Source organism: Sceloporus occidentalis, unplaced genomic scaffold (genome assembly GCF_023333645.1).
Source record: "Sceloporus occidentalis isolate IW3139 unplaced genomic scaffold, rSceOcc1.0.p SCAF_2, whole genome shotgun sequence".
Taxonomy (NCBI): domain Eukaryota; kingdom Metazoa; phylum Chordata; class Lepidosauria; order Squamata; family Phrynosomatidae; genus Sceloporus; species Sceloporus occidentalis.
The window spans coordinates 226,621,835-226,636,081 of NW_028316982.1; positions in this window are offsets into that span (position 1 = coordinate 226,621,835).

Here is a 14,247-nt window from a genome sequence, read left to right on the forward strand (position 1 = left end):
AAGGCAGATGTTTGAGGAGTAGTGGTGTCACTCCCTGTTAGGGTGTCACCTGGTACTTTTTGCACCCCCTGATGAGGCCACTGCTGCCCCCACCCCCTGGCAGTTCCTCCATACCGGGTGACACCAGGGACGGGGACACCACTGATCATGAATATGAATCAATTACAGATGTGTAACTCTGAGCTGCACATTTGTAGTTACAATTGTGAATTCCAAGCAATATTTTCTGTATATTTGGTTTAGCAAGTCTACATCCTCAGCTACACATTGAATTTGCTATTCTGCACCATCTTCCCTATATGCAGTATGTATCACTTATATTTACTAGCTCCATCATAACAGGTGATAATGACACAAATCCCAATGATATTTTCTTCATTTTCTCCAGGTGTTGTCTTTTGAACATGTTTTGAACATGTTAAATGTTTAAAGGTATGAAAAATAATTGAACAACAAAAATTACTGAAATATTTCTATTATGCTTATATAGTTATTACTTAACTATAATAACAAGATGGAGCTGACCCTCCATGAAGGAGCCATTTCTTCTTCTTTTAATCCTTCAGTAATCTCATTTTAGCTGCCCTAGTTGTTTTTTAAAGCTTTGATAGCATGCTTCTATTTCTTTTCAACAAAGTAGCTCAGATTGGAGCAGGATAAATAAAGCCAGGTTCCAAATATAAGTCCTTTGAAATGCTCTTAGTGGCTGTGGTTACAAATCTGTTTGGAAACAAATACAGAACTGTGGCATTCTCGTGCATTTTTTTAGTTCATGCATGCAATAAAACAAAACAATGTTCTGAAAAGATATATTAAGTTTCTGTTCCTTCATCTCCAAAAAGGAAGCAATAGTAGGGCTGCAATGCAAAACATGAGATACCAAGCAAATCTCTACAATTTATTCAGGTTGTAAAATCCAATTTTTCTCATTGGAGGATTTGGATTATCTTAGCACAGCAATTTGATTGTTTTTGTTCAACATGGAGTATGCACAGCTGTGATTATGGACCAACCTATTCATTATACTAGGACAACAATAACTGATTTCCCAATTTTATTTTACTTTACAAAATGAAACCAGTGAAAGACAAATCCTAACATGATAATGGAATATAAGAGTGACTGTATGCACCTGTTAAAGTATTTAATCCACCTCCCCTTGATTTTATGTACAAATCATCACAAATAGGACTGCTGAGAGTGAATTCAGGATCTGTGGGAAAACAAATGCTTAGATGGACCCTCCAGCTGTTCACTAGATCTGTAGATCTGTACAACAGCTGATGGCTACCAGAGGTTGACCATAGGCTGGCTAGATAAGCACCTCTGGAAGGGATTAGGAAAGGAAGAAATTTGCTTCCCATCCTCAAAAGTTGCTTCATCACATCTTGAGAGTAGTGGAACTTATTTATTCTATTATAGGTGGTGTACAGACTGCCCAAAAAGGGCGGTCTGCTGCTGCCTCCAAACGACGAAGCTTCCCGAGGGCGGAAAAAGAAGCCGCAAAAAGCGGCTTCTTTTTGCGGTGCGCAAGTGATGCCACACCATTGGCACACTCATGATGTCACTTGGGCACCTCGACGGGTGGACGCTAGGCGTCCGTTACGTCAAAATGGCAGCACCCATGTAAACAGGGCGCCGCCATTTTGTACGTACTCTGTATGTACTAGGTTTGCGGGCGTCTAAAAGAGATGCCCCCAGGCAACCCTAGTACATACAAAGTACGTACTTGGGTGCCCATTTGTTCAGGGCCATAGTTAGGCATACAGTCACAATTGTAGGTGTAAGTGTAAGAAGGTGTAATTATAATTGTAATAAAGAAAACCCTGTTTTAGTTCCCCATCAGTTAGTTTTGTTAATGCTAAAGTTAACTTTACCACACAGAAAGAAACACATAAATTAATTGTTTTTAACTTACTTGCTCTTAATCTTAAATCAGACTCAACAGTGATCCCTATATTACTTTAAACTCTGTAGTTCTGACCAATCAATCAATCAATTAGCCAAACAAATAAACAAGCAAGCAAACAAGCAAGCAAACACCTTTATGGCTAATCTGTTCCCAACATACTACAATTTAGGAATGCTGGATTAGGGGATCTAATATCAAGACTGGAACTATCCACCTGAAAATAGTGGCATTGACCTGAAGCAAACTACCCAATTAAATGTCTGCTGTGATATTTGCCCAGCCATTGTGGTGAAGTCATTGCTTCAATTCACCTTGTGAAAGTGCTCAGAAAATCCAGACCTTTTATATATACCCTCTGTTGCATCCTGGAAAATTCTCCAGGGGTTTTCCATAATGCTCCAAACCTTTGAGATACTACTTTTGTCATCATTAGGTGTATTACATGGTTTCATAATCATTTTCTGAAAATCTTTCACATTCCTTATTCAGTTACCTGATCACAGGGGGGCATTTTAAAATTAGTGGTAGACACTATGCTTTGGAAGACAGCCCAGTGTCTGCATACTGAAGAGTACAAGTACTTGCCAACATATTTCAGAGGTTTATTTTCACTGAGGCGTGAATGATGGTTATATCTACTATGCAGACAAGGTATGTTCAAAATTTGGAGCCTTTGCAGCAATTTGTGCTATTCTGTTAGTTAAGAATGGATTCACAAACTATTTTTCTCCCCTCTCCAAAGCGATCACTTGGAAACTAAGCTGTATGAGGAGTCCAACATGCAATGGGGGTTCAACAGTTACCATGTTTATACAAAGTACTGCCTTCTGTAGGTCCAATTCATGATTGCAAAAACTTACACTAAACAGAAAAATGAATGAGCAGCATCTTGAGAATGCTTTGAACTTCATAATGTCAGAAGTGCATGCTCAGAAGAATGCATATGCATATTTTTTTCCTTAAAATATTTTAGGAAAGATACAGTTGATACAGTATAAGAATGTCTATTCCTGTTAATTTAGAACCAGCCCACTGAGAATCCTTTTAAGAGGAAGTACTGTCACACTGAACAGAGTGGCGTCTACATTCAGGTAAAAAGTCGCAGTTTTGCTGCTCCCTGCTCTCATTTCTCTGGCAGACATTTTTATTTAGGTAGGCGTTTGGTGGATGAATTTTAGCTCTGTTGTGCTGTAAATGCTTTATGGTTTTTACTGGTTTTAATTATGTGTTTTTAATTTATGCTTTCATATTAATAATATTTAATTATTTTTGACTTTTATAACCAATATTTTTATTTCTGTCTTTTTAAACTATTTCAACCTGCCTTGAATCCCATTGTGAGAGAAAGGCGGGATATAAATCCTTGAAATAAATAAATAAATAAATACATTTTGGGTGTGGTTTAAATTTTCTCTTCGAGACCCTGTCTGCAAGGGCCAAATAATAATAATAATAATAATAATAATAATAATAATAATAATAATTTGTTTTATTTATATACCGCTATTCCAAAGATCATAGCGGTGAACAGCAAGTAAGCTAATTAGCAAGTAAGCTAATTTAATTTGCCCCCAACAGTATGGGTACTCATTTTAGAGACCTTGGAAGGATGCAAGCCTGAGTCGAGCTTGGGCCCTTTTGCTGGTCTTGAACTTGCAACCTTGTCGTTTTGAGTGAATGGCTGCAGTACAGGCATTTAACCACTGCGCCACCAGGGCTCCATATAAATAAATAAAATAAATAAAATAAATAAGATTAGATCCAGAATCCTCTGTTCTGATTCTGATCTACTGCCCTGCGCATCCTCTGCTGCGATCAGTTGCTCGCTCTGAGGTCAGAACAAGGCACCCAGTCATATGATTGAGGCTGCATGCCTCCTTCTAACCTCACAGTGAAGCAACCTGAGTTAGAGACAGACACACTGGGCACTCAACAGGATGTCAGCATCACAGTGGAGGACCTTGGCAATGGGGGAGGATTGCAGAAGATCAATGGCTAGGATACTCTGGGCTGCCCTGAATTAGTGCACACAGGAACCCAGATATTTCAGGTTTTTGCAAATACTCACGTTTTCTATTCTTGCTCAGTGTCATTATTTGTATGTCAGTACCACAATGTTCCCCTACACACAAGGATTCTTGGTGCCTGCTCCTGGACTTTGATCCTTCCTCCCTGAGGAAGTTAGGATGGTTCCAGCTTTGCTCTCATTTTGCCCCCAAGTAAAAACGTTTCTATTCCAACAGGCTTTTAAGAAATGGTATGTCTTATTTTGTATTTTATAGAACCCATACAGACAGACGAAAATAAAGTTGCTTTAGGTCACTTTGGAGGTATGCTATTTAAATGACACATGCATCTTAAGAAGACAGAAGATTTGCCAAATCTGTGTGGCTTTGGCATGGCTTCTGGCTTCTTAGGACGCATGCATCATTTAAACAGCATACCTCCACAGTGACCCGAAGCAGCATTATTTTGGCCTGTCTGTTTGGGCCCATTATACCTTTACATTACAATATCATATGCACAGCCTGAATGTAATAACATGTGCATAGTTTCATGTGACTGAAGAGAGAATTTGGTAAAAAGTAAAGATTTTCCCTTTGACAAGTTTGCAGCTTTATTTTGGCCTGTCTGTATGGGCTCATAGTCATTTAATTAATTCTACATGGTTTTAATTCTGCCAATTATGTAATTGCTACTTAAAACAATTTTAAATATTTTTACTGATGTTTTGTATATTTTAAATTTGTTTTGGTTTTAATATTCTATAACCCATGTTGAGTTGCAACACTGGGGAAATAGCAGATCATAAATGTGTAAAATAAATACATAAAGCACTCCATTGTGGAGAAGCCATGAAATCCATGGCTCTTCTCTGCCCATTTTGCTGAGGCAAAAGTATTTTGGGAAAGTACTGGGCTGGAATAATTTTTCTGCCAATATGGAAGAAGGGAACCAGAGCTTTCTTTAATCTCCCATTTCTCCATCATGTTGCAAAAACCTGTCATTTTGCTAGTACTGCTATGGGGGTGTTCCCATTTGCCTATAAAGTGGATCATGATGCGAATTTAGGGGTTATCGTTTCCACTCAAGCCCGAATTCAACCTGCATTGCCCCTGAATTGTTCCCATAGAGATTTGAATCTGAATCGGATTATCTCGAATAATTCGAATTATATGCCTATAAAGCGGTTTAAAAAAACAGTAGGTTTTAAAGCGAATTATTTTTGCTCCCAGGGTCCAATTCACGGTATCCAAATGGGAACGAAAGGGTGTCTGATTCGGAAACCTAGAGATGGGAGGAGCAGCGCTCAAGGGGCTGGCCTGGGGGTGTCACCCTCTTTGTTCTCTTTCTGCATCGCCAGCGCCATTTTCTTCAATTCGCATAGACTTTCCCCTGGTGGATTGCAACCTCCCCTCTGCTCCTCATTCATAGACCGATGTGTGAGGAGAGCCATTGAACACCATTTTAATTATTCTTTTTTCTTTTTTCGCCTCTGCCTGAGTGCCTGAGCAGCAGATGGGCTTTGCAGTACATGCCTGCTTGATCTTCCCCAGACAGCCCAGGGAGCAATGGGGGAGGCAAAGGGATTTGGGGGAATAGAGGCTCCTTCCAGAGGAACTATGGGAAGACACAGGAGAGCCTGGATGCCTGGACGCCCAGGGATCTGAGGGGGGGATCAAGCTTTCTCTTCTCTCTTCCCCAAAGAGTCTCTCCCCACTGAACCCCGCTGCCTTCTCCTCCTTGATCCAATTTGGCAAACACACACGCACACACGCACACTATATATATATATATATATACGAATACTCACACACACACATGCACATATATATATATACACACACACACACACAAATATATAGGTATATACACACATACATATTTGTTTGTGTGAACGCACATATATATATATATATACACATATGAATGTATATTTGTGTGTGTGTGTGTGTGTGTGTATTTCTAAAGTAAATTATAAAGTAACAACTTTTGTAATTTACGAAAAAAACTCATCTGTAGTTCAAAACCCAATGTAGAAATAATACAGAACCTTCCCTGGCTCAGCACTGAGTTATGGCAGTTAATATGGGGAGACAGAAGAGGACGAATAGAGGCTCCTTCTAGTCTGGGGAGACACAACAGAAGAGCCTTGGATGCAGCCGATTTTCCTTGGCTGCCCCCCCAAAAAACCCCAAGACTTGTGACGTCTGAAGCCTAGGCGCTTGATTGACAGTTTGCGGACACAAATGGGAACGGGGAGCTAGTTAATCCGCTTTAAAATAAAGCAATTTAAAATAAATGGGAACGAAAACAGGGTCTAAATGAATCGAGGTAATTTGCCCCTTTTCGTAATGGAAACGATGGAAAAAAATTGAATTATTCCTGGAACATAATCCGAATCAGAATCGCGCCAATATAATCCATTTTATCTGCCAAGTGGGAACACCCCCTATGAGAGCACTACCAACAGTGCAGCAAGAAGGACAGGCTTCTCCCTCAATCCCCTTCAGTGCAGACTTCTCCCAATTCTCTGAGCTCTGGAGCATCTTCCTGGGGACTATTGGATTCCAATTCCAATTCCCAAATTCACAATGAGAAAGAAGCAACAAGGGGGAAAATGTCACACAAAGCTGTAATCTCATGTGACCTCCCACCCACCCAGGTTCTTCTTCCTCCTCCCTAGGTGAGATTCATGGGTGATCTTGACAAATAAGGGATTGCACAATTAACTGAAATGATAATATAACAACATTCTGCAGGGCCAGTGAGACTGAGTCATGTGATTACATTTCTGTGAACAAGTGATGAATATGAATATTTTTGTAAGGAGTGATGAAGATGTCCTCACAAAACTGGATTGTTTGAAATCAAGTAAGCAAGTAAAAAAAAATATTTTAAATATTTTATGACACACTGCTAGTCTATAAAATATCTACTAGTGTACACTCCAAATATGTTTTTATATATTGGCTACTCCCTCCTTAACTGTCATCTTTCAGCCTGTGAGGGAGAGAATAGGCTGGCCCAGCTCCATCAGGGCTAGCCTGAAGAACAGCCCTTCCTCCAGTCCATCTGCCTTGGTCCAGGCCTCAGAGGGAGAGAAGAACTGCTGGACTTGATGCCTTCCCCTCCTCACCATTCCCTTCTCCTTTTGTGTCATGTCTTTTAGATTGTAAGCCTGAGGGCAGGGAACCGTCTATTATCCCCTCTGGTGTAAGCCGCCCGGATTCCCAGTGTTTGGGCGGCATATAAATAAATCCTATTATTATTATTATTATTATTATTACCTTTCAGATGCAACCCGCAAGGCTGAAAAGATTCTTTATCTCCATTCTGTACTCTGCTCTACAGTGTGTGGGGCTGAAATATCAGTGTGAGAGGAAGAGTTTCAGTATGAAATTAGGGTTTTTTGGTTGGCCTAATAAATTTATCACTACACGATGGACCTTAGATTCCATTCTGCCCCATAGTCAACAAAGCTTTCTTTGGCATTTCAGTGTGGAATGAAATTGGTTCAGATAATTATGCACTCATTTAAACCTCTTTAGATAGACCATCTTAGCATGAAGAATGGGTCCCAGAGAACACAGAAAAAATGGAATGAAACCATTGCGTGTACATACGTACAGTATGAGTATGCAACTTCAGAAAATGTCAGGAACGTAGTAGGTTGTCAGCTGCTGTAATTTTGTAATCTCACTCATCAGGCATTAAAAAGAATCCCCTGTTCCTACTGGCATGCTATTTATGTTCAGCCTGTTTATGTTTCATCCAGTTTCATACAACTTCCTCCTCTGGTACAGCTTCCATTAAATCCATGAAGAAATGAATACACTCTTCTTAATGTGCATATCCGCATGCTGATTTCTATATTGGCCTCTATACAACATAAAAAAGTCAGGAGGCGAGGAATAAGTAAGAAAGCAAATGTCATATATACAATTTATTATTGTTGTGTTCCACCAAGTCATTTCCATCTTGTGGCAACCCTATCAGTTTGTGTTTGCTTGTTTGGTTTTTTTACAAGATTTATTCAGTGGAGGTGTGCAATTGTCTTCTGCTGGCTGAGTTTTATGACTGAGTGGCAATTTGAACCCTGGTCTTTCAAAGTCCTAGTCCACTCTGAAACTATTATTATTATTATTATTATTATTATTATTATTATTATTATTCCCTGTCCTATATCAATATATCTCGCAGTGACTTAGAAATAGCATTAAAACACATTAAACAGTTGCCTTAGTCGATGATCTCCATCTGGGCATCAACAGAGGAAGTGTGACCCTGTTGGTGCTCTTGGACATCTCAGTGGCCTGACCATGGTATCCTTCTGGAATGCCCGAGGGAGTTAGGTATTAGGAGCACTGCGTACAGTGGTTCAGGTCCTACCTCTTGGGCAGATTCCAGATGGTGTGGGGACAGTTATTCGTCCAAGAGGGAGCTCAAATCAGGCATCCCTCAAGGTGTGATTCTGTCCCCAATGCTGTTTAACATTTACATGAAGCCACTGGGAGAGATCATCCGGAGACATGGGGCGTGGTGTTATCAGTACGCCACTGACACCCAAATTTATTTCTCTATGTCTCCAACTGCTGCAGTGACTAAGGATGGCATCTCTCCTTTGGATGCCTGCCTTGGGTTGGTAATGGGCTGGATGAAGAAAAACAAACTCAAGCTGGATCCAGAGAAAACAGAGGTACTTGCGATAGGTACACCAAATCCGGGGACAAAATTTGCAGTTTGGAAGTACTCCTGGATTCATCTCTACAGCTGATGGCCAGGAGTGCTTGGTACCAACTTTGGTTGATACACCAACTGCGTCCTTACCTGAACCAAAAGGGCCTTGAAGCAATAGTATTTGCACTGGTAGTCTCTCGTCTAGATTTCTGTAATGTGCTCTACATGGGGCTACCTCTGTACCAAGTTCAGAAGCTTCAATTGGTTCAAAACATGGCAGCAAGATTGGTCACTGGAACACCTAGGTCAGCCCATATAACACCTGTGTTAAAAACTCTTCACTGGCTGCTGATTAGCTTCCAGGCACCGTACAAAGTGTTGGTTATTACCTTTAAAGCCTTTCATGGCTTGGGCCCGAGTTACTTGAGGGAACGCCTCTCCCTATACAATCCGCCCCGCACTGTCAGAACATCTGGGAAGAATTTATTAGAATCCCATAAGCCCAGGTTAATGTCAACTACCCATAGATCATTTATGGCCACAGCCCCCAAACTATCAAACAGCCTATCAGAAGAGATCCCTCTTATCACCACCTTAGATGCCTTTAAGAAGGCACGTAAGATGGATCTCTTCCGGTGGGCTTATCCAATTGACCTTTTATAGGAGATCTTTAAGATAAAATGTTTCACTTCTGGTTGTGATGTATGTTTTCTAAATGTTTTAGATGTTCTAGATGTTTTAGCTATTTTATTGAATGAATAATAATGTCAGTGTTTTATTGATTGTATTTTATATCTGTACTGTGTTAATTTGTTGATGTAATCCTGCCTCGATCCGCAGGGAGAGGCAGGAAAATACAAATAAAATTATTATTATTATTATGAACATCTTGTGAGCATGTCAACAACTGAATGTTCTTTTGGCTTGAGCTCAGTTGGGTCATTTGCCAGAGAGCTCCTCATCTTTCCTTAGTAGTTCATTAAGTGCCTTCCAAGCTGGGAGTCTCATCTTCTGGCAATATCTTTTGTTTCATTTTGGATTGTCTTTTCATGGGGTTTTCAAGATAAAAGACATCAGGGCTAGTTAACTATTGCCTTCTTCTGCACATTTCTAACAGGCATTATCTATGGTGCCGATGCTGTTGTCTCTGAGAGATCCTCCACCAGTATCACCCGTCTACTGCTGCTGCCCAGCAGCTGTTCTGCACATTTAGTCTGGCACCCCAGAAAAAAGCTTGTCTAACACAGGAGACCCTACCAGCAGCACTGCCACCGTCAGCATTGCTTCTTGCGACTCAGGAACACATGATCCAACCACCACAAAATGGCAGTACTATGCTGTCTCCGGAACCTTTACATGAGCCAATTCTAATATTCTAAGAGAGCAAGAGGGTTGCCTGGGACTTGAGAAACCCCAGTGCAAATCCCCATTGGACCATGAAATCCACTGAGTGACCTTGGAACAGTCACATCTTCACACAGTCTGGCATAATTTGAGATATAAATATAATTAGTAATAAATATAATGTAAGGCTAGTAGAATAAGACATAATTATACGTATAAAATTATTGCAGTATTAAAATGTTCCTGCAGGCAGAAGTATAAAGAGATTAAGGAAAGTGAAATCCTAACCATTTTTGACCCTCAATTCCACTAAAGCCCCTTTGAAAGAAATAGGGTTTAAATTCATCACAACAAACTTCTGCTTTCAGTGGGACTTAGACAAACTACATGTTACACACAAAGACATGTGGTTAATCTTAATAGCTGCTAGTTTCAGGATATTAAAAATCCATTTGAAGGGCAAGTTTGAACAAATGAATGACAAGCACACAGAGGATTAAATACTTCCTACTTTTTTCTTTTCCTTTTGCCATGTTTGAATGTTTCCTCTGATTTGCATGTTCCAGGCATGCTAGTAGACTACATTACATTATATATGATGTTTAATTTATGCTTTAATTATTGGAGAAATATACTTTATTGCAAAAATTTTAAAAACACAAATTTAGATAATGGATGGATGATTCAAGGGGTAGCTATGATAGCTTTTCCTCAATGCACTGTATCACAGAAAACAAAAAATGCTCATGCTTCACTTCTGTTGAAAGAATCTATGGAACCAGTGTAATGCATGTCTACTGCATTGATAGGTTATGTTGCTACCCTGTTCTGCTTTGCTTTTAGTGCCTCTCAGGTCAACTGGAGGACAGCTGAAATGCCTAGGAGCAGGTGCAGGCTCCATTAACTCACAGCAAGTCTATTAACTATGCAGTTGTTAGTGTGCTCACGTGTGTGTGTGTGTGTGTGTGTGTGAATCAGTATTGCTGTATCATTTGCTTTGCATGAACAAAAGTGCTGTGTTGTGTTTGTTTTTAAAAATACATCAACCAGGACACAACAAAGCTTGGTGGGACAGTCACCCATGTGCAAAATGAACCCATATTCTCTGTGTTGCTTTTCACTTTCTAAGTAAAGCCTTATTTTGCTGGAGGCAACTTTGATAATGTAATGTATGTTCCTTCAAATCATTGTTGACTTATAACTTGCACATCTAATGCTGCCATATGTGGGAGTGAAAACTGTGCAAAACAAGATGCTGCCTTATATCCAGTCAGACCACTTAGTATTGGGTTATTTAGCTCAGGATTGTTGACTGTGAGTTGTGCTTGCAGATCCACAGCTTGAATCTGGGGGTTTAATATGTATTTTGTCATTAAATTATGACATCTTTTCTCTGAATATCCCAAGTTGTCCTAAACTACCTTAGGCCCATCCCAATTATGTGAGAGTCAGGCCTATATGATTAGAGCAATTTCTTCTTCTACCACTATAATATTTTCCTTAGGCCTATAATTAAGGCAACTAAAAAATATCATCCACAAGTCATGGTCAAAAATAAATAGGGCAGTAAGTATATCCTTCTAATTAAACCAAATTATAGAACCAGAAACCTGACAGAACATGGAAGAAGTAGCTAGTTCAAACACATTGTGACTGTTATAATAGACCTCAACTTCTGCTGGAATTAGTCTAAAAGGAATTGATGTTTGTTTAGAACTGAGTTATGGTTTTATTTTCAATGCATTTCTGTGTAATTCAGCCAAAACCATTGGCTTGTATTATTACAAACCTCTTGATTTGCTGCCTGTAAACCTCTTAGGAACTACCCATGGCAAGAGCAGTGACTTCTTTATCTGAGAAAATAGATACCCAAGTTGGACATGGGCTGATGTTTTAATTCCATGTTCTTTCTCTAATGTGTTTTTAGCACGTATATGGATGGGAAACAATGGGTTTTTAGGAACACATTATATTCAGTCTGATTAAACCTCTAACAGCTGGCAACCCTACTATTTTTATTCTAATGCATGAGGTTTTCAGGTATGGTATCAAAAAATTCCATGCCCTTCAAATGAAATATGAAGTGCTGGGAAGGCTGGCTAGTGGTAGTTACCATAAATACACATCATTTTTCATCTAAACAAGTACTATTTTTAAAAAGAAAAAAACCTGAATTATCTACTTGTCTACGTATTTTTAATTTATCTACACCATTAGCAAATGCAATAGTTATTTACATACTACATTTGGCCCATGTATTATATAGGAAACAGTCTTCAAGTAAGAGAAAATTTAAGACTACAGAGCCATCTTCTGGTGTTCAGTGGCTACTACACTACCATATTTATTTATTTTGTTTAGAATATTTCTAGAAATTGAAAATATGTACAGAGTAGTTCATGATTTCTTTATAAAAAGTTAAGTCTAAAACAATTCCTGTTAAACAGCATGAAACACTAAATTAAAATTGTATGAAAAAGCAGTAATTTTTTAAAAATTCTTGACAGGTTATTTTTGTATTTTATAAATAATGGTGCAAACACTGCCTTGAAGAAAAAGCAAATCCAGAATAGCCAACTTCCCATGTCACTAATGTGAGCTTTAACCTTATCACATCCCAGAAATCTGGAGCAGACTTGCTGAAGTGGAGGAAGATTTGAACATAAGGAACATTTAAAGGAATGTTCCCTGCTGCAGGGAAATAGTGATCTGAACAGGACTGATAGGATGACATTTAAGCCACCCTTATCCCAGAGATCTTCGTCATGGTTGGTGCTTCCCTGCTGTTAATATCAGCAGGGAAACAGCAGGGAGTAGGATCACTGGGTTTCAGGCTAGCTCAATTTTCTCCTGCACTTCAGCAACCCCAACAACACACATGCTAGGGATACAATTCTTGATAATTTTCTTCTCAACGAAAGTAATGAGTAATTTTAGCAATTTTCTTTTTGCTGTGAGAAAGTGTTTGAAAATTGTGGAGTTTTCGTCTGCTCATACTTCATGGCTTTATCTGTGCAAAAGTTGTACATGGTTGTATGCAATTTCTGCATAGGAATTAGTATTTTGTGCACAGAAAATAATATTTCTACGCAGAAATATTTTCTGCACAGAAAATGTAATTTTCTGCACAAAGCACCCATGTGCAAAGTTTCCATACGTTCAGTCTAGAACTAGAAACATTCTTGTCAATCTGGGATTTTTCTCATGGAGGTTTCTCAACATTTGAGAAATATGTTTTTCAAATATTTTCAAATATTTTTCCATCCCTGATACACAAGAATATATGTAGCTAAAAAAGGAGGGGGAAGATAGAATGAGACACACAGAATGAGAGAGAGAGAGAGAGAGAGAGAGATGCTGGAAAAGAGGGTGGGAAACAAAATTGTCCACAAGCTGTTGGTTTTGAAGAACAGGAAATTTTAATATTAAGCACTACAGGAAGTCTGCAGCCTATTTAAAATGTGAATTTTATGGTCAAGAGTGCCTTGGAAATAAAATATGGCACTAGGCTGCCACTGGCTTCAGTTAGGGCATTTCTTGCATCGTTTTCAGTAGGTTTACTCTCAAAATGAGTAAGGGCCGGAACAGACAGCCCAAATATGCTTGCTTCAGGATTTCATCGGTGCACAACATTTAGACACTGCACATCGCAATGGTGCTTTGAAGCTGCACACATGGGTGGCTTCAAGGTGCTCTGGCCACATGCCGCCGGAGTGGCTGGAAGCTCCCATGGGGCAGCAAAAGCCATCTTTTGGCAGCCAAAGAAAAAGCAGATCTCCTTTTTTGGCCAGGTTGAATTGTGGCCACGGCGTGTGTTTGCCACCACCCCAATCTGTATTTGGAAGGGGCATCTTCAGGGCATCCCTTTGGGGTCATCTGTTTCAGCCCCAAGTCTGGATCCAACCCAATTAGAAAATGAATCCATTTACCTGATAACAACCGAGACTAACTTTGTAGACAGAATTCATTTCCCCTTGGAACATGGGAGAGCACCAACTGACAAATTAATCTCTTAAACTGGATGTGATAAAAGTTAGTACATACTGATTTCTTTTTCCATAGGATTAGGTCACAAAGTATTAAAGGAGCATGACAAATGTGGTTATTGTTCATGTTCTGTACAAAGGTTTGCACATAAAGAGTTTCATGAATCCAGTTACCAAACAGAATACCCATTTAAGATCTTTTATTAATTGTTATTTTCATTTTGTCATTTATGTCATTATTTTGCCTATACTCAGAGATCTATGTAGGCCAAACCACAAGATCACTGAGATACTGTATGAGTAGATGTAAACATAAAATCCAAT